The sequence below is a fragment of the Camponotus vicinus genome, unplaced genomic scaffold (genome assembly GCF_025532165.1).
Source record: "Camponotus vicinus isolate PSW18456_S1 unplaced genomic scaffold, iyCamVici1.0 SCAF_3, whole genome shotgun sequence".
Lineage (NCBI taxonomy): Eukaryota > Metazoa > Arthropoda > Insecta > Hymenoptera > Formicidae > Camponotus > Camponotus vicinus.
The window spans coordinates 22,751,771-22,778,804 of NW_028141967.1; the positions used below are offsets into that span (position 1 = coordinate 22,751,771).

Here is a 27,034-nt window from a genome sequence, read left to right on the forward strand (position 1 = left end):
AGCAACGGCATATTCGATAAACGTGCTTGTGCTGTTATGTTAAATAATTTTTTCCTCCTTGCGGTATATTGAAAATTATTCAATGTTATTAAAAAATGTATTTTAAAAATATGTATTTTATATTTTTTGTAAATTTTATATATATTTCAAATTTCTAACTGTTTCTAATATTTAAACATAATTAACCATCACGATTAAATTCGTTATAAGGAAAAAAATTAATATTAGAAAAATAATACAAAACAAAAAATTACTTAATTTTAATAAAAATTCATTAAATTCGTTATAAATTAATAAAACATTTATTTCAAAAGTTACCCTTATTTATTTGATATTAAATTATTGTATAAAAGCAAACATGATTTGATAAAACGTGAACAAAAAAGGGATCTAAACAGCTTTTATAATAATAGCATATACGATATACTATACGTTGTAATTCCTATTACGAGGTACACGCAGAGTGTTATCGGCATAAAGTCGATGTAAAGCGTCAGTTTCCATTCTTCTTCGAACCTTTTTTTTTTTGTTTATTCGCGTTGGCCTCTTTTGCACTCACGTATATAAACACTTCTCCCCTCGATGGATTTTGCATACCAAAGGCCCGTCTGCTCGCGGAATGTCGCTCGACCAGAGACACGATCGCGTTTGAACTTGGCTTAGCCAATTATACCTCGACACGATTGTTTCGTCGCCCTCCCGCATCGCATCTCTCATCTTATTTCTCTCATTTTCTAGCCATTGTGTATCCTTCGCACGCGCGAGTTTGCATAATCGAACCGACCGAGCGGGGGCGTTTACAAATTGCGCACATGACTCCGCTTGTATATGCACGCGCATGTAAAAACAAAAGTTGAAAATACAATTATCGTTGTTATGAAATTACAGCGTCTGTTCAAGATCGGTGACAATAAGACGTAATTATAAAACAAGCAATTCACGATAAGATAATTAAAAATATTTAATTTCGACGAGACTATCGAATCATAGTTAAGTCAAACATTAATATAAAGATATACGTAAACAATAAATAATCTGAAATGTAAAAAATAATTACATAACTATTTTTTTTACTGAATTTGAATGGTCAATATAAAGTAATAATTTATTTTTATGTCAATTTTAAAATTCTATAATACTTGTGTGAGATATTTTATCAAAAATAAACAATATACATATAATATACATAATTGTATATAAAAATAAATAATATACATATAATTTTATTCATACATATATATATGTACATCAATGGAGATTAGATGAATTAATTGAAATAATTATTATATAATTAATTAAAATAATAATTATAGGAGGAATAGTATAAAAATATTTAGATATTTTAATAGATTTTATTTTATTTTATTTTTACTTATTTATTACTTTTTTATACTTTACATTTCTTATATCAGTTTTCAATCATTTTGTTCATGTGTCAAATTATGTTAATTTAACTTTTTAATTTAACTTTTTAATTTCTAACGCCACGTTTTCGATTTTCGAATCTTACATAAGTAAAGGCATTTATATCTCGCTCAAAAGCTTGTCTTTTGACGAATTTGTTGAAAATAGAAAATAAATTCTCTTTGTCGATTTCCGTCGAGATAAGAATCCGCACACACACACGTCTTATTTATTTAAGAGCAACCGGTAAATTTTATCGAAATCGTCGTCTCGATACTTCTTTCCCTCTTTTGTTCCGCTCTATTATTTATACTTTCGCGCTTCGCTTCTTCGAAAAGTCCGCTGCATTTAACATGAAAGCTAGCGATATTGAAGCAGCGATATTGGCAATGCATCTATCGATCGGTACAACAAATACAATCCAACGGCAGTCGGAGGCACGCGTATCTGACACGTGAAAAATTGCACGGGGAACGATCGCGCGCGTCGACTCTCTCGCAGTTTCCTCCTCGCGAAATCGAGGATATAAAGGAACGAAATCGACGGACGGATTACCGCAACGTCGATTGCGTAACGCTATCCCGACGTTTGCAAAGTTACGTGACATCGTCGGTCGATACATCACCGCGGATCTAATTGGAGAATCTTATTAGTTTGCGAAAATATGAGAAGTAGCCGCGACGCTGATTCGCTTCTCTTGGTTGCAATTATATACGTCGCGACGATGCACGTGGCAATGTTTCTTTGAGCGAAACCAAGGTTTTTTCCTGGTTTATTGCATTAAAAATCGGACTGATCGATTCAGTTTCCCGACACTTTATACATGAGTTGCATCCAAAATCTTTCGGATTTATTTTAAAAGAGATATACATATATGCGTTTGAAATTATATGATGGTCAGTAAGCAAGATAATCGCGAGAAAATAAATAAAAAATTAAAATAAAATTTTTTTGAAGTTTTATTCGTAAAAAGAAAATGACTTAATTCTGAAATTAATGAGACACATTTTCTGGTTTTCTCTAAAAACCTTATTAGAATTTCTATGCAATTCGCAAATTGCTCCATTAAAATATACAAAGCAAAACAACATTCTATTAAAAAAAATTTCTTAATGATCTTGATACTTTCACATAACTTTTTTTCAATATAATTTAAATTACTTTAAATCGCTTTTTTTATTCTCAAGAAAAGAGGCTGAATGCTGTACTTTCTTATTTATATATTAATGCCTGCTATCAAATTCGACGGAAAAAAGGGGAGTAACGCGAGTTGCAGCAGTTTCCAGCTTCTCGAAATCGACTTACCTTTCGCGCGTTTCGAAAGTTGGGAGAGGAAAAATATCGCGCGCAGGAAGCGAAGGAGTCACGAACGAAAGTGGAGCAATAGCGACGGGTTTCCGGAACGAGATCGATCGGGGCAACCTAATCGATTCAATACTCCCACGACCGTTTCAATCATTCGCCCGCGCAAGACAACGATCGCTTCGTTTTCGTTCCGCAGCGTCGTCCATCGTCTTTTCCGGCGGGCCATAATTTTCGGGACGTCGCTCGATCGTTGGCAGGGAGAGGACGGAGAACGGGGAGGGGGAGGGGGAAGGGGACGATATCCGTGCGAATTTACGGAAGCCAATATTTTGTGCTACCTGCACGAGAAATCGGCGAACATACACGCGGCGGGTGAACAAAACGGCGCCGTTTTCAGGCGACTCCATCGTTCTCGTTATTTATGTATAAATCCGTGTACGAGAATACGTATGATGTATTTTGTCGCGGCAATGTTTGCGACGACTACCACGTCGTCGGATGCTTTTCAAAAGTCGTGTGCAACGTGTTTACCGAATGTTCTTTAAACTAACGGTGTCTCATACTAGATAAAAGGCAACAAATGCAAGTAACAAATAGACTATACAAACGTGATGGACGACTCGCACAAGTGTTCGCGATTATCTACTTGTCTCGCGAAGAAGATATTCTTCCGAATATTTTATAGATGAAGCATTTTTAGATTAGCATTTTTTCAACTAGATATTTTACGATATGATTCTTTTTTATTTAATTCTCGATGCATTCAATATTTTGATGGACAGTCAATTACGATTATTATATTGATACATATTGATTAATGTATACGATATATAGATGGTTTTTTTATGTATGTATGGACTATATATAGACTTTTAATTTAAGCATTCTATGATTAATAGTCAAAGATTGGCAACAATAATATTGGAATATGAAAATATATATATACAAATATAAAGTATAATAATTTATACACATATTAAAGTTCTATTTGAAATGTATAGTTGATTTTAAAAATCAGAAATAAAAATATTTGAAATATGTATTTTTTTAGATATTTTTAACAAAAAAATAATCAATTGTTTTTCATTATATAAGCAATAAAATATAAAAAAATATTTTTACGAACTTGATCTATTTATTTTTCTCTTTTACGGGTTATGTTTCTCTTATACTTTTTTTATTTGTTTTGTTTCATTATCTTAATTGTTTTTATAAATTACAAGTTTTTATAAATTACAAACGATAATTACCTTTTAAATAAACGAATATGTGCTTTGTTACTTTTTTCATTTTTATTTTCTTTGCATAATATATTTAAAATAATGCAAAAGAAAATATTTGTGAAATGATTAATGTAAGTGTCTGAAAATTTCAAATATTATTTCAAACAAGAATTCTTCTCTGATAATCCCCTTTTAAAATTATTATTTTAGTAATAAAATTTTAATCATATAGATCGTTTCAAATAAATATTTGCACCTCTCATCCACGTGAAAGATATAAATCAAACAATATTTGTAAACGAAACTGTTTACGCGATTATTTTCGATAGTCTATATTTTGAAACATCGCTACATTAATAACATATTTTTCTCACATCCAATTCTTGTGCGAGATACAATATACATAATTAAAAAACTATACATGTGTGTGTTGCCAATGGAAGAAAAGAAATTAAATTACGATATTTGTAAAGGAATTCCGTTTGCTTTTGTCATAACTTGCCGCATTATCAATTCGGTTTTGTTGTCAAGTTAATTTAAATCCGGGCTGCGCGTTAATTTACCGCCTCGGCTGATAGACGATATCTTTCGCTCGAGCATATAATAGCGCGCCGCGCGATAACAAGACGTCTCGTTTTATAGTATAGACCATAAAACGGCGCGTTTCATTAAAAATCTTCTCGCGCGCTAATTATTTCACTCGTCGTTAAGCCGATACCCGCGCGCGCTTATAATTTATCAACGCACAAAGAAAAACGACTTTATCCGAGAAACGTTGGCGGAAACTGGAAGAACGTGTTATCCTAGAGATAACGCGTGACGATGAGTGGCAGTTTCAGCCCAGATTTACCCTAGCACGGAGCAAAGCACACGTTCGTATTACCTACACGCGAAATTTATTGCCGCCGTGTATATCTCCGGCGCGTGAGAGTACTTGCGTTAATTCCATGTATAAATAAAGAACTTATCTGTGCGACGCACTTGCTCTTGCCATTATGATAACCTTATTAACGCGGGACCTCGCCGAAAACGCGTTGACAATCGTGCTTGACGGGATAAAATCAATGGCTACAACGGAAACAAGTAGCTCGGATCGTTTTACGAGATTCTAGCATGTTTTTGTTGCGAAAAGTGTTATATATAAATATAATTTAAATAATTTAATCAAATTCTTCTTTCTTCTTCTAAAAAATATATCAAATGTATTTTACATGCAAAAGATAAATGGAGATGTAAAATATTTTTTTTTGTTTACCAATATTGTTGCGTTTGCTGTGTTAATAATTGAGAAGTGCAGATTATTTTTTTCAATTAATTTATTATTTTATTTAATTATTTATTTGATTATTTTGTTTTATTTCAATTTATTTTAATTAAATTTATTTAGTATATATTTTTTTTTGAATTGCATTGTTTAACGAATTTATATACAGCGACGAGTTACCATTTTATTCTGTCGTAACTATTTTTATTCATGGAGCTGAATATGCAACATTTTACGGAATCGACTTTTTTCTTTGGAAAACTTTTATACGTGAATTCAAATTAGTCGAATAGTTGCCAAGGAGGTAACACATGGAAATAATGTGACGTAAGAACGAAGGGCCGTTTTTATTTTGTTATTTTGGAAGTTTTACCAGTCACGCGAAACACGATTTAATCTTGAGAATAGACAATACGGCCGATGACGAGATGATTAAAATGATAGGGAGAAAGAAAGGCTGTGTGAAATTACTGAATTATGGAAGACACAAATACGTTCCTGAATAATATACAAATTTCACGCTACAAATTTGTTATTGTTTATTTATGCCGTTTTTTCTTGACTCAATAAAAATGTAGGTTCTAGGAAAACAATTTGCATACTCATTTAAAGAAAAAACACACAGAAAAAAAGAATAAGTTGCCGCTTGTCTGACTTTTGTACTTTGAAAGATGCTAAACGCAATGTTTTCTATTCGAATAAACGCTTTCATTACGCAGCATTTGCAACGTTGATATTGAATCAGGTGTATTTCGATGATGCCAAAGTCATTCATTTTTCACCAGCAATGTGTGGCAGATAAATCTTTTAACAATAATGCGATTTAATATTCTCAAAGACGCAATTCACATTTGAATATCGACAAAAATAAACATCTATAGATAATCATACATACCAGCCGCGAGTTCACATGCGTTGGATCATGCCGCGATTGTCGCGAAAAATATTCATAGCAGAAAGTTATGTGTTTGCGCGCGTGAATCTTTTTACGGGGGGTGCGATATATAGATCTTTATACTACTATTATAATCGAAATTGTATTCACGGAGAAAGAGATACGTGATCTTTCGCTCTTTTTCTCTACAAACAGATAAAAAACCGTCCATGCGTGATGCTGGCGTCTCGATAATGTATAATTTTTGTCGGAAAAGAAGCCATAGAGAAAAGAGGGAAAGAGGGAGCACCACCATTCGAACGGTCGTATATCTGTGGACAGATTTGCCCGCTAAGTTATGCGCATCTCAATTAGAATCGTGACTGTTCCATTTTTCCACTCGTCACGTACGATACGCGTCACTATGCACACATACCACGTGTTATCATTGTCGTATAGACATCTGGGAAAAGTTAAATGCGCTCACATACACGTGCGTGTGTGTGTATGTGCATGCGTGCACATTGAATAAGCAAATTACATTATCGTGAACATAGAGCGGAGAAACTAGTTCGAACTGAACAAACGACGGGCAATAACAACCTTCTCGCCGACGCGACGCCGTTATTTCGAGATGCATTGCCAAACCTATTCTCTCAAGGTCGTTAAAAGTCCGCGGATGTCGCGTCTTTCTCCTCTCGTTATGTAACACGCGGTCTGCTACATCGCGGTGTAATCGATTTTTGCAAAACAGCTTGTATCTCTTTCTTTTTTCTCCTCGTTGTTTCGCACATTTATATATCAAGTTTCGCAATATTATTAAACGCGCGCACGATTTTCAAGTTTCCTTAATATTTCGACATTTTGTTATTGATCGTCGCGTTGTATGTGAAGTATTGTGTGTGTGTGTGTGAATTCCGGAGTAAATAAAATCTTCAAAAAAATTTGGTAGATCACTTTTTATATCTATCTAAAACAGCAGTCTAAAAATCTGCCCTTTATTTACGCAATAAAAAATAAGAGATTTTCTCTTTAATAAACAGTCAATATGATAGGAGATGCATGAACTTATAGAAACTAACCATTTTTTTAAAGTTAAAATTTAAATAATTTTTAGGAGAAAAAATTACAACAAAAATATTTAAAAATAAGTATTTATTTTTTAATATACCAATAGCAAGTTTATTAAAAATACGAATTATTATTTTTATTATTAAGTGAATTATTAAAAAATGCTATTCTGTACTCTAGAATATTTATAATTTGTGTCCATCTTATTTTGTCGTTGATATTTTGACCTATTATAATAATTTTTCAATTATTGTTCTGGAATCTCTAGAATATTTTTATTAATATTTATAATATTTATAATATTTTTAATAATATTTTGATTTTTATTTTTACGTAAGAAAGTTACAATTTATCCTTCTCTTTTAAACTGGTTTATCTCTATGCCAATTAAAATTGATTCAATTCTTTCATTTTTATACGCTAGATTAACTACTTCAACATTCTTGAGCAAACGTAGCTAATCGGATTACATTGGTTTAAGAGGATTTAATAAATTCAATTTTAAGAAAGTACATTAAAAACATAATTTCTAATATTCACAAATATGTTTTCTTTCTCTATTTTCGCTATTATAAGAAATTTTGACACTTTTGTCGAAACTAATACGCTGTATGCCATTTCAGATCGCCATTAGTTAATCTAATTAAACGTAATTAAAATATTAAAAGTTTAAAAATATATCTCACATTTTAATTCATTTTAAATCGCAATTCATCTCTTCTGAAATTATCCTATGTATAACTGAAAAAATTTAATAACGTTTCTCATAATAAAAGATGACTTTAATAATCTAAAATATATACGTACATTTGATCAGAAAGTCCTTTTTTCTTCTTTGTTGGATTATCCTTTTTTATGAGATACAGATTATTATACCTTTCAATATAAGGAAGTTTAAAGATAAAAATAGCTAAACATATCAAAAAGAATATTGAAAATGAAATAGACTGCGATTAAAAATATTATAGATCGTTATTTTTTAATAATATAAATTTATTGAAAATACGAAATGGAAAACATATTCTAATCTGGAGAGCACAGATTTAATTTTAGCTGCACGAATAGTAATTTGCGTGTCTCGTCCTTGTTACATGATTGTATGCCATACATATATTATAGTTTCCTCAAACTCTGCTACATAAATGAGTGAGCTAAACATATATGTACACGTGTCTTGAATTCGCCACCCGTTAGAAGCAGATTGGAATCTGGAACACGTCAATTAATTTTACATTGCATCGCTTTAAAACTCGATATAAAATAAGTCTCTTTACGATCAATAAAATAGTACACACATAAAAACACACACACATATATATTACATTGTTCCGTTTCATATAAGTTGTCATGCAATTATTCACGTCTTTTCTCGTAAATTGAAGCTGATAAGATGTTTTGTATCGTATCTATATCACGAACAAAGCGTCAACGTGAATTTATTCATGTGAAATAATTGCCTGTAGCGGAATGTAAATACTTCAAAGGCGAAAAGTTTGCTTGGCGAAATACGTCTGACCGACTTTTGCGTACGTGCGTGCCTGCGTGCGTACACGTGTGTGTGTGTGTGTGTGTGTGTGTGTGTGTGTGTGTGTGTGTGTGTGGGTGTGTGTGGGTGTGTGTGGGTGTGTGGGTGTGTGTGTGTGTGCAAAATAATCTTTTGGATGGCGCCACTATCGCCGCCCTACCTACGGGCGGGTCCATACTAGGTCACGGGTCGATCTTCGCAACGTAACGTTCCAATTCGCGCTTGATATTGATCTGAGCTTTTCCGCCCACGTTACAAAAGCTCCCGGCGACCTGGCTCGCTTCCTACGTACGTTGTCGGCACAGTTAGAGAAGAAAATTACCGAAGGGAGAAACACGGCTCTCTCTTTCTCTCATTCATCGAAATGCGGTTCTCCAAAGAAGCGGTCGTCCGGGTGTTATCTCTGTAACGACATATCACAGACTGTCCTACATTCCCTCGCGAAGCGACAGAAATGTATTTTATCGAAGCTTCCGAATTTTTAGATGTAAGCTTTTATCTAGTGCAAACGTATTAAATGTTAAATATATACACATTCGATCTTATTATTTCGTTGAATTCATCTTGACAGTAGCTATTAGTGTATGACTAAAAAAAAAATAGAACATTCTTTTTAATAAAATCTCTAGATAATTCTATAATAATTTAGAAATCTAAAATAATTTTTACAAATTTTTTTTACTGAAAGGATCGTATACAAATAAGGTATCGAGATTATTTTTTTATTTTTCCAATCAAATGTTGTTTTTTTATATATATTTCGATAACTGTTATCGACATGAATTTAAAAGTAAATAATTTAAACAGACATAAATACATGTCATTAATTGTTTCATGTGAAAACAAAATCTTTTATTCTACATTTTTAACGTATTTTGTTTTGCATTTTGTCAATTGTATCATTGATTTCGAATACATTCTCTATTAAACGACAAACGTAACCTATAATTTTTTTTATAAAATATATAAAACGAGACTAAGAAACCCGAATTTTAGTTTGAAATTAATAGAAGAATTTGTAGATAAAAAAGAAGGATCTAATTATACGTATAATATTATAAACATATTATTTTTCAGAATGTTTATTTTCACGTCTATGTTAAAAGAAAACACTTTGTATTTACCATAAAATATCAAACGTGGATAGAACGGAGCTCGACACAATTTACACAATGAAATAATAAAGAATTCCTGGCGCGTAACATGGTGTCGTACACTCGAATGGAGGCGGCTAACACCAGCAGGTCTAAATTTCACGATCGATCAGTTTCGGATATGCGGGCGTGTTCGGTCTCGATGGAGAACTTAAACTTCGACGGTGATGAAACTTATACTCCTCGTAGCCGTAGTTCAATAACCCTCGCGTGCCACGAGCCGAAATTGCGAATGAGGATTATAGGAATGAGCAGAGAGAGAGAAAGAGAGAGAACACGCGGGGGAGTAGTTTTACGAAATATTCCGTCTCGTGCTTTTCACGGGGTTGGTACGACACTCCGCGATCGATCACCTGCGACCGCCCGTTAAAATAGACCGGCCGCCCTCTTCTCCCTCGTCTACGTCATCGCCGCGTCCTTGAGAATCCAACCCTCGCGCGACCTCCGCGCGAAGGTACGTCTAAATATGACACTCCCGATGACTCCTCATAATTCTCCCTCTCGGCGCCCCCGCGCAGCAACAATCACCGTTATGTATCTTGCAGAAAAATTACACGCTTGCGCGCCAATATAATGATGTAATGAGTCGGGCGCCAGTAATAAAGGGGACAGAATCGTACGTTGTTTTAGATTCCGCTACTCGAGTTTATTCGGACGAGGGAGAGGGATACGTTTCTAACGATGGAGAGTTTAGCTTCCCATTTTTTTCCGCCACCCTGCAATAACCGTTACGTGCAATTTGTGCGTCGCAATTTTCTCGGGCAAATGCCGGAGCACTGCTAATTTACCCTCCCTCACGAGAAAGAGAGACTTCGACGGGCTGTCGCCATAGATTTAAATCTCGCGAAACGACTTGATTCCAGAATACGTCCATCTAATCCCGCACAAGCGCCGTCCAAAGAAATTTTTTCGCCGAACACGAATATACGATCGAGAAAAATCGCGTTTTTTTTCTTTTTGCCGTCGAACAGTAGATGCAAAAAAGAATCCTGTTTCTGGGACGAGTGTTTTCGGTGCGATCAATATATCCCCCTCTTTATACCTTCTCTCCGTTGTCGAAACTACCCTCGTGCCCCTTAAAGGGTCATTCTGTCGAAAGCCTCTTATACTTTCCCTTATTGCCGAGCTGTGAAGGCCTTGATGTCCTCTTGGTTGACCTCTTTTGCGACGTCCTCTGCCTGACTGTACTGTTGACCCTGAGGAGAAGTCGAGTGCGAGAAAGTTGCTTGATTACGAGATGAATCCCGTGTATTTCCACCCGCAAAGATGGCGAATACGCTTCTAATACATTATGCGAATATTTTCGTCGTATTTTGCACTTGATTTGTCGTTGCACAAGAATAAAATTCTCACTTTCTCATGTTTCACGTCCGTTATAAAAGAGAGAAATCATTTTTCCGAGTCATAGTTCCCGAATAAATATTTTGCTCCTATTTTCAAAACTTCAATTTTTTTAATTCTAGAGAGATTTCGAGATAAATTGATTTTATATTATTAAATTAATTTTTTTTATGTTAGTTGTGCTTCTAATTTGTATTTCAAAAGCAAGTACTTTAAATAAGCGAAACGATTCCTTGCATGAAATGAAAAGAGAGAAAGAGAGAAAGCTCTGGATTAAATAGTCTCAAAAGAAGATAATCTGATTAAAGATCCAAATAGATGTCAAATTGAAAATTGAAATCAAAAGTAGGAAAAAAATTTTGATTCACGTCAAATAAAATTATTACAATTTTGTGTATATTTTATATACAATTATTTATATCTTAGGAAAAAATTCTTTCTCTCTCTCTCTTGCATTATGTTAGATTATTATTACATTATCAGGGCCTTACATAATCATCGATATCGTATTGCTCTTGCGTCATTTACGAAAAACGGCGGATAAAAAGGCGACAGACGGAAATGACAATTTTTCTCGGCACGAATGCGATTTCGCGGTACAAATGAAATTACGCTTCCCGATCTATTGTTCAATCGATCGTCGACGATTGAGCCACAGTCGCAGCGACAGCACGAGAAAAAGGACATTCTACCTTATTGACTACACGTCGATCACTTTCCCCAGGCCGTGTCACTCGTGCCTGAAACTTCTAGCCGCAAGAAATGCATTAGCCCACGACACGACGGACGGTTGTAACACGCTCGCTTTATTATGAAAGCGATCGTTACCACCACTCCGCGTGAAACCCGGAATTTCGCGCGACGTGATTGACGCGATTGCGTCAGTGTGCGTTTGACTTCCCGTTTATTTTCAACAGGCCTGATCTTCGAAGCCTCGCCAATCGATCGTATCGATAGCTTTTGCCGACAGTAGCCATCCACGTGTCAAGATTCCTCACGGTTCTAGAATATATCGATTCCGTCAAAAATATTCTCGAGATTTTAGCATCTCGAGGCGATGTAAAATGTCAGATTATGCGATGCGAAGATCTTCCTCTCTCCGGTAGCTACGCTAATTTTGAAGGGTATTTCAGCGAAGAGTATTTTCGCGCATCGGTAATCGATGGCATGACACGTGCCATTTTAGATTTTTTTTTTTTTTTGTTATATTAAAGTCAAACGCACGTTGTGTATATTTCCGACTCGAGCAGACACTCCCTATTGCGTATTTATGCGCAGGCGCCCGACAATTCTTTTTATCTTTTTTCGGGGATTATTTCGAAATTGGATCAGGTCACAGAGCCGTTCCCCCGACGTGACTCACAGGCGTATCTCGCGAAATTGTCCTCCTACGATTACCGGGCATTCCATTGGACGGACGTCACGAAGGTACATGAACAAAGTGCCGTGTTTATTTTTTTCTCTTTTTTTTTTTCTAATCGCACATCGCCATCTATTCCTTCTAAACGCTTAATAATAAGACGCAAACAAGCGATAACGAAATCTATTGTTTGCATTGACACGCGCTGAATCACTATTGACGCGCCTTCGTGAAGAAGTCGCAAAATCAATGTGCGCCATCGAAACGTATCATATTAGATGTACGTGTCAATGACTCTAAATGTTTCAATATTTCAATGCGTAGCGAATACGTGACCTCGCTTGAAGATACCTATCCGCTATTTATGCATAAGCCTTCTCTCTTCGAACAAACTCGCATAAATTCATTCAAATTAAAAATAAGATACAATATAACAAGAAGTATTCAGAAGATCTTCCTTACTTTAACATTGTTTAAATTGTTTAGAGCATCGTTTTACGTTGATATATAGAAATTTATTTTATTGGAATTCTTAAAATTTGGAATTCTTAATCATTTGTCCATTTGTCTTCTATTGACGAGAGAGAGGATGCGATATTTTACGGAAAGAAAATTAAGAGATTAGAAAGAATACGATCTAAAGTCAACGAGATGGATCGTTTCGCAGTGACTCACGTAAACAGCGTCGACTACAACACGCGACGACGCACGCATCGCCGCATGAACTTTGACCCGTGAACCTTGGCTAGCAAGACTCTGCCTGGTTCACGGTCACTGCAATTATGAGCCACGCGAATCTCGCCTACGTCGATTTGTCAAACGTAGCTTTTTGCTGTCTTTATTCCACAGAATGACTCTTCGTGAATTTTCCTTGACATTCAGCTCGATATAAATTTTACTATACGATTTCGCGTGCTGTTACAACAGTTTGCGATTCTATTGCAACTTTTTTGCGCAAGTGCGAAAGTCGTTTTTATTTCTCGCTTCGTCGCATCTATGAGGATCTGACGAACGTGTATTTGAGATAGACCGAACAAAAAGAAAACATCTTGCGAGTTGATCGATAATGGCTAGAGATTAAATCTCTCGATTTATAGGGCATTTTGTCATTATTCGGCGAAGCGTAAAGTCGTAATTATCATTTTTTATTAAGCAGAGCCGCGCTTTATTTCCGCCGCATGGTAAAAACAGCTGATTCGTCAGCTCACCCGCGCGCGCGCATACTATGTACAGTTTAAGGAAGGACATATAGATGGATTAAAAAATGCCTATTTTTACAAATATTTTTTTGTACAAACTATTAAACTATTAAACTTTATTTAACAAGATTTTGACCTATATTTTACATGTATATTAGTGAGTGTCACACATAAAATTTTTAATTAAAAATTAATTAAATTTAATTTAATTAAAAATATTAAAGCTAGAGGCACAATCAGCTGTTCCTAGCTTGTCCGTTGCTGTAATAATTTACAGTAGCCTTTTTCACAGTTTATCTGAAACAAAACAAAATAAATTCGTGAAATTAACAAATCCAATCTTTGTCATTATATAAATCTTAGAAATTTTCAATTTTAACAAAATGACATACTTTTGAAATTCAAAGCAATTTATCGTCAAAAAATTGTCCGTTTTTTTATTGTAAAATAAGTAGAAAATAAAAATGAAGTAAATTCATTCAGTCATTTCCGACATATTTTGAGATATCATACTTTAAGAAAATATAAAAATTGATTTTTTTAACCCTTCTGTGTGTAACCCCCTTTCACCTCAATATATTCGGCACCAATATAACGAACGTTTCTCCGTTTATACTTGCAGTTGAAGGACGAAACTCAAGGATAGAGGACAGAGGCAGATCTCCAGTAGCGAACAATAAGGTAACTTTCCTGTCTCGGATAATGAAACGAGCCGCGAGTGTATTTATGTGTGCGTGCGTGAATGTGTATCGACCGCGTGTATGTGCGACTCTCCCCCGTTCGATCGAGCTTTCACATGACACGCGACGCGTGTCTTTCTATGAGATAACGAAAGATGTGACCTCGCTCAAAAGCCTCGCGATTAACCTTTTGGCGCGCATGCCACGCTCGTTAGCGCTCGGCTAATTATTCGCGCATTTATCCGGGAAAGGGGAAGGGGCGTTATGTAAATCCCAAGCAGATCACACAATGATACATACGGACGTTATCTCTTCACGATCTTTTCTTGGAACCGGCTATCTGAATCTCGGCGATAAATGGCGTTTGTCGGGAATTTTTTTCGCATCGCAAAAAAAAAAGAAAAAGAAAACACGATATGTATATCGACTTGATAAGACTCCTCCGAGTCGTAATTATAAAAGTGAAACGTAATTATCAAGTAAAACGCACGCAGTGATGTCGCGATATCGATTCGCCCGATAAAAGCGTTGTAACCGCTCGGGATGTTTCCATTGAGATAGAGAAAGAGAAAAGGAAAGAGAGATCTCGGTCTACCGCAAATCCACTTGGCCAACTTGACATTCGGTTGATAAGCGGAATTTACGAGCTCGATCATACGCGCTTATCGGCGGCAAAAGTACATTTAACCGCACGGATCGCCACATGTCCGCGACGATACGTGCATATCCCGAACCTTGCGGGACTGTAGATAGGTGTATTATAAATGCGAATCTCTTTCTCTCTCTCTCTCTCTTTTACAAATTATAAATTGCCCGTGTACGCGAGGCACACACATACAAATATATATATACATATACAGGGTGTTTCTTAATAAGTGCAAAAAATTTTAGGAGATTCTTTGTCGAAAATTAAGGGGGGTTTTTCATATAAATGTATACTCCTAGATCCCTTCCTGCGGAGTTACACTCCTCCAAAAATGAGAATAAAAATTAGGTTTCGAAATCAATACGATTAATGAATCTCCAGATTTGACAAATTAAAAGTTTATCTCTTTATATCTATATGTATATGAGATAAACTTTAAACTTGTCAAATCCGGAGATTTCATTAATCATATTGATTTTAATTTAAATTTATACGATTGAAAATTCCAGAATTTATTAAACGAATAACCTGATTGCAAAATTGCAATTTGAATTTAAATTTTGATTTAATTCGAAATATATTGAATGTATTATTATAATTTAATTATCGTGTTTTCGCATGTAAATTACAATCGAGGCGGAAAAAGGTGCATAAGTATTCGCACATACGTAATTCCTGAATCGATAAAATCCTCCTTTCTGAATACCATCATCCTTGCAGATAGTAATTTCTCGCTTTGCGCGAGGGTCACAACGAGCATTCGTTCGCCACAACAACGCTATTTACGCCACTCGCTCTGGAAATAGTCTCACTGGCTGACTTCCAGATGAATATTTTTCACTTCCACGTTAAGCCCGGCGAGGCGCGTAAGTTTTTAACGAAATCGGCAGACAGTCGCGGACTGTCGTGGGACGAACGATCCCCGTTTCCGACGCATACCGTGCAAAAACGAGGGCAGGGCGAAAACAAAATCAGTCGCGATGTGATCGCGATGGTAGACCAGTTATAGAGAATCAAATCCTCGTGTTTCGGTGCGAAATCGATTTCGGGCGGCACTAGAACAAACGACAACTGTGCGAGTTTATCTCAATGAAAACATTGTTTCAACGATTGTTTTGAAGATTCTAATTCTGATGTCGGATATATATTATCGAAAATATGCGTTTGATAAAAAAATCGGCGCGTGAAACGAGCGAAAGGTGAAATTACATTTCTATGTCGTTTTCTGCTCGTAATCTTTCTTAAGATAAATCGATGGACATAGTCTACCTTCTTAATTGATTGGTACGTATTGAATTTTCGGATCGGTATAATATACGAGAGTTAGTATCCAATTCAATTATTCTTTCCCGATACGATAATCTTTATTACCGCAAAAAGCTCAAGCGTCGAGAGCTATAAAAATTCAAGGCACAGAAAGAAGTCCATAAACGGCGTTGTAACATTCGACGTAAATATATTCGACATCCGTGTCTTCTCATCGCATTGAAGCTGCGATTCTACTTTTCGCGATGAGACGTATAATAATATAGCGGGATAAAATTGCTCAAAGTAAGACGGCGACAGTCTCTATCAGAGATCTAAAATATTTTAGATTTTTTATTTATGCTCAATTTTTTATTCTGCTTATTTACGCTATACATTTATCAGAGTTAATTCGTCAAACGGTAATGTAAATATATTATCTTGAAGAGTATGTATGTCCAACATGTGCGTTTTTTTAAAAAAAATAAAAAAATTAAAAGAAAATAAAAAAAATAAAATCGTTCTTATTTATTATTTCAACGTGTGCTTCACCCGGCGAATTCTTTCTTCGGCTACTCACAAATTCCGTCGTACGATCGCGTAAAAATACGCGTACGTGGCTTAATGGGTCGTCCATTAGCAATAACTTTGAGCGTTTAGAGCATTCGCGATTGCGACGCCAGAGGCAAGAAAGAGAGAGAGAGAGAGAGAAATGCGCATATACAATATGTATATATATATCCCGCCATACGTAACGCACCGATATATAATAATGCCTCTAATAATACGGCGAGATCGTTCTTCCCAATCTGCTATGAACGGCCCGCGGTGTCGGCCGTTACGACACATCAAGCTGATTTAAATTTCGTCCATCGCCAAGCAACGATCCTTAATGTCCCCGCGATGCAACGATAAATCGCCCGAGCGGCCAACATTCCTCGCGCCAACGCAAAGTGTCCTCCTGTGTTGAGCTGGCACGCGTTCGCCTTTTTATTACGGGACGAAGAAAATTGGAAGAATCTCCGGCGATTCTTCCAGAAAACTCTCGCTGTTTCGTGCAAAACAATGAGAATTCATTAGAAAATACAAAAATATGTATTTATTTAATTATAAGAGAAAGTAAAAATGAGAGAGCAGATGAAATTTTTTATACATATTTTATCTATTCTTATATATTTTTTCAAAATCTAGTTTATCAATTCAGACGCGTTTCTAACGATAAATCTATAATATTTTGAAAATATTGAATTATTAGATTCTAAAATTCTACTATTGTTTTCAAATTCAAAGGTGTATAATTTTTTATATTTGAGACATCTCATTATATTTTTTTATTTCAGGGATCTCTAATATTTTTGTGGCATTTAAAATTATTTATATCTATCACTTGTTTGTCAAATTTATTTTCGAAATTTTACAAAGCTCATGATTAAGAGATCGACCTTTTCCCTCGTGCTCGTTACATAATCGACATAATCGACATGACATAGCCAAGGACAATAGAAACATTATGCATTTTATTACGCGCATAGTTGCTCTCGCGCTATATACTTAAGATCCGATATCACAAGAGGAAGATTTTTGCTCTGCGGATTTCGCATCCGAATTTGCTAGCTAATCGCTTATTCGATTATCCCTTTCACGAAAGGAATAGGAAGACACGTGAGAAAAATAAAACTTACAAACAATATTTGTAATTTCTTGCAATTATTTATTTAGATTAAATAGGACATTGATGATAAGTTATTGACTTTGCTTTGCGACTAGATGTAAAATAGCTTGGTTTCTTTACGTTCTATATATCTTAAAATGATTCGGAGTCTCATTCACGCTGGCACTCGCCGGTCACTCGGTCGGCCGTGATATTCCTGGGGTGACACACGGCACGCACCTTCGCCTCGTCGGAGATGAGATCTCTCTATTTATAAATGTGGGTCGACGGGTGTGTGCAGTCGGCGCAGTTTCGTCATTATTATCCGGCTTGGGGTGAGAACGCGCGGAAACGCGGCAGACGCGCGCCGATGGGTTAATCGACATTTCTGGATCGAATGTTTTTGGCTTTGTTCGCCGATCCTAAAGATAGCCGTCGTCGCAGCCATGAACGTTGTTGTCTATACAGCGAGTTAATTAATCAGTGAGACGAGAGATGTGGGAGATAACGCGTTATATTTTTGTAAACACAAATAACACGGTTCAATATAAGAAAAACCGCACAAAAAAACAATCATCTTTCATAGTGACGCTATAATTCACTTTGGCATCAAGTTCATATTCAGTGATTTAAAAAAATTTTAAGTTTGAGTAGATATAATTTAAAATTATTGGATAGATTCTGATCTAATTCGCAATATTCCCTTAATAAACCTCATATTTTTTTAATCATGAATATTTTATTAATCTTATTAATCGACATATTACAAATTTCTTTTAGAAACTGAAATTCCTAGCAATAATTTAATTTTGTTATTGCAAAAATATTTTTCAACATGTCACATAAATATAATAAAATACACGAAATAGCTCATACTTTTGCAAGTTTAATCACAAATTTCTCAAAATTGTGACATAATGGGAATTAATTTGGAAGTCGGAATCGTATTCGGCATCAAAAAATTGCGAGAAGTAATTAATCTTTTTTTTTTTGCGTTCGAGAAACAAGTTTTTTATTGTAATAAAATTATCTCTATCGTGTTTTTGTGTTATCTATATATTTATACGATACACGTTGACGCGATTGTGAAGATGAATTTTCCAAAGGCAAAATTATTTTGGTCGTCATGCACATCGGCTTTCGCACGTCTTAAAGATTAAAAAAAAATGCATCATGTTTATACACTCGTTCTAATTCGCTCAGTTATATATTTCACGCCGATTCGTAGCAACGCGACAAGATTACTGAAGAAATCCGGGACAAGATTACTGAAGGAATCCGCGACAAGTTCTCTCTCTCGTAAACTGGAAATTGCATCTCTGTGTCGCGCAAACGGGCAAAGATGCTTGTAAACACGATTAAAAGGGATTGGCACGAATCTCACCGAGAGCTCGCGTTCTCATTGAAAGTCGGGGATTTCTAGAGACTCTTTTAAGCTAAAATACCGGAAGCGAGATGGTTGCTTCTTCATTACTTCTCCCTCATTCGTTCAACAAGGATACACTTTATACGAATGGAATACTTTATAATTGACAAGGACGTTGATATGTTTACTTTGTCTCGCATAATAAAATTATTAATTATATTATTTCGTGCGGCGCAAGTGACAGATCGATTGCTATAAATCCCCATATGATAGCTGAAGGATAGAACCGTTTCGGAGAGATTTGACGAAACGTTGACTGTCATCATAAAAAACGAATTAGTGAAATCTGGCTTTTGTTAGCGATTTGACGGGAAGCGAAATAACTGTCGCGGACGCATCCGCGCGAAAGCCTAGTGTTTTCAATCCCGCGGCGAGCCGGTGTGGAACGGAATGCGTATTCGTGACATTTGAAGGGGTGGTCTTAAATTAAAACGGTAGCGGCGAGAGAGAGAGAGAGAGAGAGAGAGAGAGGAGGCTGAGCTGGCATGGCATAAAAGAACGCGGCGATTGCCACATCGCTGCTTTTGGCAGCGGCTCTCCCTCCGGACGATCGATCTTGTGCTTCTTTTTCCACCTACCCTCCTTCTCTTCTTCTTTCATCTCGACAATATGTTCGATTGACCAATCGCGAATCGACGTCTCGCCCTGCTGCGCATTTTTCGGCGCCGAGATATTTTTAGAGCTACGTCTCTTAGCGCCAGTTGATGAAAAATTTGTTTATACGACGCGACGACGAATCCATTAATTCCCTTTCCGAATCGATCGACGCCTCGAATTAATCTCATTGACAGCGAATAAAGTATCCAAGACTTTGGATTATTCGTCGATTGAAAGAGAGAAAGAGATAGACGTCGATTTATCGGATTTCATTTATTAACGCGTGAAGCGTAAACCTTAAGATATTCTTTTCCGAATTATATTAACGCGTGAAGCGTAAACCTTAAGATATTCTTTTCCGAATTTATTTATGAAGATTAATAGATTATCATGCCATGTAAAATGTACGTGAGGTAAAATATCGCTAAATGTGTGTTATTTGCAGCCAAGAAACCACTATGTTCTCTGGCATGCGACAAAGTAGCGCCACGTTGTCTGTCACAATACTTTTATCTCTAATTATGTTCGACCTTGTAATGAACGAAGCAAGTCGATTAAATATAGCGAGGATCATTAAAGAGTATCTCGATCGCGTCAAGAAGATTAGATACTGTATAAATATATGCTGATTCTCTTTCGCGATATATGGGCGTACAAAAATATAATGGCGATGTGCAAATGACGTAACTCGAGAATGAATTTTTACAGTTTTTCCGATGATTATATAATAACTAGTTGTCGTATGTCGCGATCGTCGACTCTATTCAATTGGATGAGAGATGCGCTGTAAAGAATTAATTAAGACTGTCATTAATACGATGGTTTTATACGAGCTTTCCTCACGGAAATTACGTCTAATAATCGCGAAAACGCGTCGTCGCGCGGAAAATTCGTAATAGGAGATGTCGTTATGTCGTATTAAGATACTGCGTCCGACTGTGTGGCACACATAAGCTCCTAGCCATTATCTAGTATATGCTATTCCACCACCATTCAACCGTCTCTATCGTTGTACTTTATTACGTATCGCGCGCGTCTTTGACCGACCAGTGCCGGTATTATTCCACTGGATGAAAAGACCTCGCTTCTTGTTACGCAGGTGACACCGTGGATTTTATAGATGGCATATAACATTTCGAGTGACGGATTTTTTAATATCAAAGATACGCATAATAAATATTCTACAGAAGTGAAAAATATAAATTTTTTCTGGACATTTAAAATATAATGTTATTCTCTCCACAAACGTACACAAAAGATATAAATAATTAAAAAAATAATTATATTATGTATAAATTAAAATTTTATGTGAAATATTTGATTGATTTTACAAGTCAAAAATGAATATTTTAGATACATGTGTGTTTGTCTTGTTAAAGCCTTCAAGTAATTAATTTCTATCATTATATAGACAATAAAATATTCATAACTATCTTCCTTTTTCACAAATTTACATATACATATAATATACTCGTTTATTTCTGTCTTACGACTCTTCTCTCTTAAATCTTTTATTCACATTTCACATTAAATTATGTAATAAATTATTAGTGTGTCGAGCCAATTTGTTCGAGATATTGGCAAGAAAATGAATATTTGTCACATCGTGACATTTTATATAATTATTTAAAGACTCCTTCAGTAATGTTGTCTTTTGTTTTTTTTGAAAATTTATTATTTTATGTTGTATCTTTATTATACATTATTTTAAAAACACAACTGCTTCGAAATTGAGTAAAATAAAAGTTTTATGTAGAAATTGGAAATTATGTTCCATAACATTATCGTGAATACGAAAGTCGCAACTGTAAGACGAGATATGTGTAAGTTTATAAGAAAAATATATATAACGTGATAAAGTAAACTATCTATAATAATTATTTATTATAGTTTTTTATTTATTTAATTTAAGATAAAAATTACAGTCTAAACTTTTTTTTTAAGAGTGCTTAAAATAAGGAGTGACAATTTGTCTTTATTTCATTATTTTATTATCGATTTCTCTCCGTAAATAAAGAAAATATGGATATATCTTTTTCATCTTTTTTCATAATTAAAATTGATATCGACTCCTCTTTTTTTGTAAAAAACTATAGTGAATTTAATATATTTAAGGAAGTATGTATATAACTCCCTTCTCTCTTCTTTCTCCGTTTTAAGTAGGAAAAAATGAATTTAATAAGAAAATAATTAGCTTTGTCAGTGTAGTGTACTTATCGTAATGTTGCTGAAACATGCGGTTAATAATATAATTTCCTTTCGGCGGGCGCCGAACAATAGGCGCCATCACAAGCTCATTTCCTACTGTCAAAATTTATGACGCGACCGGAAGGAAAAATTCAAGGACGACGGCGATATCGAGGGGAGAGAGAGAGGGGAGACATCGCGTCGCGCGCTATAGCGTAACGTTCGTAAATTATGCTGTTGTTACGTCGACGATTTATATGCCGTCGCGTTAAATAATCGCCAGGACGATCGCGAGCGTGCACCGGCTCAAGGTCATACGTGCGAGAAAACGCGAACGTTTCCGACTCTCGTCGTTATTTTCTAAACACAATGCATTATAATTATAATCATCATTTTTTAAAAATATAATTAAATATATGGTACTTCGTCCATTTTTGATCTATCGTTACAAGAAATAAAATAATTCGGGAAATTATTTTCTTACGCTTATTTTTTATATCGTTACGTCTACATCTATGTAAAATCTACCATTACATCGATGTTAATTTGATTAATGTAAAAATTAGTATAAATTGGAGAGGTGATTAGATTTACGTGACATCTTCAAAAATCGAATTGAGGAGATTTTTATTTCGAGGGGTGTATATATTTTAAGCGGGACCAATCGTTACGACATGTGATCGCGATATGACTTTAATCGCTATAGATCGTTAGAATGCTATATGAGAGTTCAATCTTGTTCTTGCTCGCGAAATAAATCGGGTTTTATCGCATCGATAATAACGTCGGATAATCTTATAATGAGAATTCGTCAATCAATTTTAGTTTGAGTCCACGTTATCGCTCAAGTTGAAAATCGTATTCGCTCATTTTTTCGATCGCGCGAATAGAAAGTTTCTACAAAATGAAAGAAAGTATACAAAAATAATATTAAATAATATATATAATAAAAAATAGTAATTATTATTAATTAATATATATAAGTAAAATAATATATCGTACATAATTATGAAGGATTAAATTTATTAATCTACCTTCTATCCTTTCTATATTTTTTAAATTCGACTTTTTTTCGATTTGAAATTTTAAAAATTTCTTAACTCCAAGCTCCTTTTACATATTGCATATTTGAAATTCATGTTCTTTCCTTATCCTTGCGATTATCAAAGAATGATAAATGAAAAAAAATGATAAAGTGCGCGCTTGCGCTCTTTTATCGTGAGTCTATAAAACACATTTAATGCAAACATGTCAGCAATTTTTTGTTATTTTCATTTATATGCAATTCGATAAAATCTCGTAAAAAATGGCGTTCCTTCCTTGATTGCGCGTATGTTATCAAATGCGGATACGAGTCCGTTAATTTCGCCGTGCTTAATTAGATTCGGCGCATGTTTAATCGCATTGCAAATCGGTCGCCTTCGCTTAAACGTATACACTGTGACCCACTAATCGCGGAGACCTTGGACGCGTTGGACTGCCGCAGGTATACGTTGTGCGCAATATTTCAATGTTCGAAGGTCGATCGGCGGCCGATCGATTATTAGCACGAGTCAAGTGACACATGGTTACGCACCGCGCAGAAACGTGCCGTTTATTAGATGCCAATAGTAACTTTCCTTTTTAGCCGCCGCGCGTTCGATAGTTGCTTCTTACCTCATGCCTCGTTGGCGCAACAACTAACACGATCAGCATCATCGCATCGTGGAAGTGTATATCTTTTTATCGTAATACTTTATATTATCTTTTTACCGGAATTGCCGATTCCCCTTAATTTTACCAACACTTAATTCTTTCGCACACGATTAATTTTATTTTTATTTAAAATGAAATATTATTTCGGATAAATGTATATATATGTAAATAAAGATTCTTCAGATACTTTTAACAATTAACCCGCGTAATTTATTTTAAATTGTAGTTAGAGACATAAATCGATATGAATATTAACTGAAGGAGTTACAGAAGTTTAATGAATCGAAAAATAGGTTACTTATTAAAAATTGTGTAAAATTGTTATTTAAACAAATAAATATTTCTTGTTAAAAAATGTATATGTATTTTTAATAATAAAATCAAGATGAAAAATTGCAACAAATATTTTGAAATAAAAGAACAATAATAGTATCGTAGCTATGTTGTAATTGCATGATGATCAAGATTTAACATCGATAAATTATTTAACATAAAAAATAAACATTTTCTCTTTAAACTTGTCATTTTCAATTCATAAAAGGAATTTTAAAAAATTATCTTTTATACAAAACTAGACATCTGAAAGAATTAAGTTCAGTTGAAGAAATTCCTTCTTTTTATAACTTGAAAAAAATATATAAATTCATAAAAAGAAACTGTTGCGAAATGTTATTTAAAATTCAATTTTTCAAGTAAATTCGATAAATCGCATTTATTTCGATCATCATTCTAAAACCTAATGATTAAAAATAATGCGTTTAAAATTCTGTGATGTAAACTTTATAACATGCTATAGGGTCTCTGTAGCTCTGTCTCTTATAAATATATTTCGAATTTCGATTTAAAAATTGTACGTTAATTTTCATGATTTTAAGTCAATACAACATAGAAACAAAAATTTCATTTTTTTTTTATATTTCTGAAAATTTCCTATATACCTCTTAACGGTGGAGCTTTTTGTTTCCACAGATTTGAATTTAAGGAACGTTTGATTAATCTTGGATGATGCATCGGTATCAATCTCGTTAAAACGTGAGAGCGATATTACGCTCGAAATTACATAAGCGTCAAGCAACGACATTCGTTACGATCGTTCTCGTGAGATCGTTTTACTAGCCCGATCGTTCTCTGATAAATGCGTGTCGATAAATCGACAATCGCATTTCAGGCTCACCGCATGATTGCGCGCGGCAATGTTATTCCGCCACGCTCGATGGAGCTTCTCGATAGCGATAGTTTCGTTGACGTTTATAACACACGTTTACTTTTCAACGTGTTTCTAGAGCACCGTTTTATTTTTAAAAAACTATTTGCAAAAAAACTATGTCGCACGATTAAGGAAACCATATTTTCCGGGCGTTCTCCAGTATCTATTTGTCGCCAGCGAAATTGTTATCGACGAGTAATGTACTTGAAAACGACGCAAGTTCGGTATTTTTGTCAGGGAAGAACCATTCGTAGCGAATGTTTCCAAAATGTATCGCGCGCGTGGCTCGGAAATAATACAAAAACAACTTTGACCCTATTTGTAAAATTGTCGCGTTATCACTTTTGAAAAATGAATGGCGACATATCGACTCGACAACTCAACCACTGAAACATTTATTACATACATCCAAGCCTCCGTCTTTTCGTCGAGTATAAAAGTAACGATTGCGCTATTTTAACCATTACGAAATTTCATTCATATACGAGATAAAAACCTATTTATGTTTCAAAATTTATTACGAGTAAATTAAATTTTGATTTTTATTCGTATTATATTATTTTAAAATTATGAACTTTAAGATTAGTTTTTCTAATTTGTCAAACTAGTATTATATAATGTGAAAATTATTTAAAAGAATTATTAATCTATATATTTATACGTGGATTATTCTAATATTTTTTCATAAATTTCATAATCATTTTATATGTTATTTGAATTGAGATTAATTAATTTTAATATTTATTATAATTATTTATCCAGGTATAAATTTATGTAAATATATATTTCATATTTATTAATATATATACATTATTAATGCCATTCTTTCATGCATTATTAATTTATATTTTTAAATTATTTACATTTGATGATTATTCGATATAAATTTATTAATTATATTTATTGTGAGTGAAGATGAGATGTGATTTTAAAATTATATTTTTATAGCATTTTTAATTAAAATATTAATTAATTTATTACTATTTGATTACTAAAAAGCTCTAGTTTTTCTCTTGACGAGTTTATGAATGGCGAAAGGAGAAAGAAAGAGAGGGGGCAAGAAAGAGAGGGGAGGAAAAGAGAAAGAGAGAGACCTAGGCTGGTGGAGAGAAGGCGAAGTCGTGCGACCGGTCGTTATATCGTGGAACTCGTTGTTACGTTGCGGTACACGCAATTGTGCCGTTGCGTAATTCGCCTCGCCGATTCGTGTGTCATGCGTGTGCACGTGTGTATCCGTGTGTGTGAGTGCGGTGGCTGCGTAAGAAGGTCTCGAGATGACCGTGGCCGAGCCGCGCTGGCCCGCGCGTGTGCGTTTACGAAGCACGTGCACGCACATGCTTTGCGCGCGGCTGGTGAATCGCGCCTTATGAACCGCGCGTCGCGAAAAAAGTAAAATTTCGCGATCGAGCGAGGAAAAGATTGTTATATAAACGATCGGAGCTAAATGAAAAATATATAATGAAAAAAATAGAAAGATGATAACACGTAATTTATTTTATTTATTTTTGATAAACTCGGAGATTAACAACATCAAAAAATAATACGTCTACTTATAAATACTCTTTTAATTTCCTCCCCCAAATTCTAAATATACTTACGTGCTTTACAAAATTCGGAAGAATCGAAAAATACATCAAACTGTGACTGCCAAGTATCGAACATATGATCAGTGACATCTGTCATGCATACACATGAATATATATTTTGAAAAAAATTTCAGCTCCGAGGTACACATCTCTATCCTTTCGGGATTTTATTCCATACAAAATTGAAAACCATCGCCGAAATAAGTAAAAAGCGCCTCACGGCGAGGCACGTCCTGAAACGCAACGAACGCTAGAAGAGACTTCCGCGCACGCATACGGTGGTCTCGTAAAATCTCGACGACTCGAGAAAATTCCGCGTCGTCATCCCGTAATAACGCGACTCGGCAACTTCCTACATCGCTTATTTAGAGAGGTGCAGCAAGACAACGCGAGC

General features: G+C 34.8%; 1 protein-coding gene across 1 annotated transcript in view; it reads left to right on the forward strand.

Annotated features, from left to right (window-relative positions):
• The window catches only part of LOC145967849 (uncharacterized), a 74,581-nt gene that overhangs the window by 3,998 nt on the left and 43,549 nt on the right, over positions 1 to 27,034 (forward strand). The window contains exon 2 of the mRNA XM_083092860.1: positions 14,343 to 14,401. The gene's annotated coding sequence lies outside the window, so the exon portion shown is untranslated. The remainder of the gene's footprint in view (positions 1 to 14,342; positions 14,402 to 27,034) is intronic.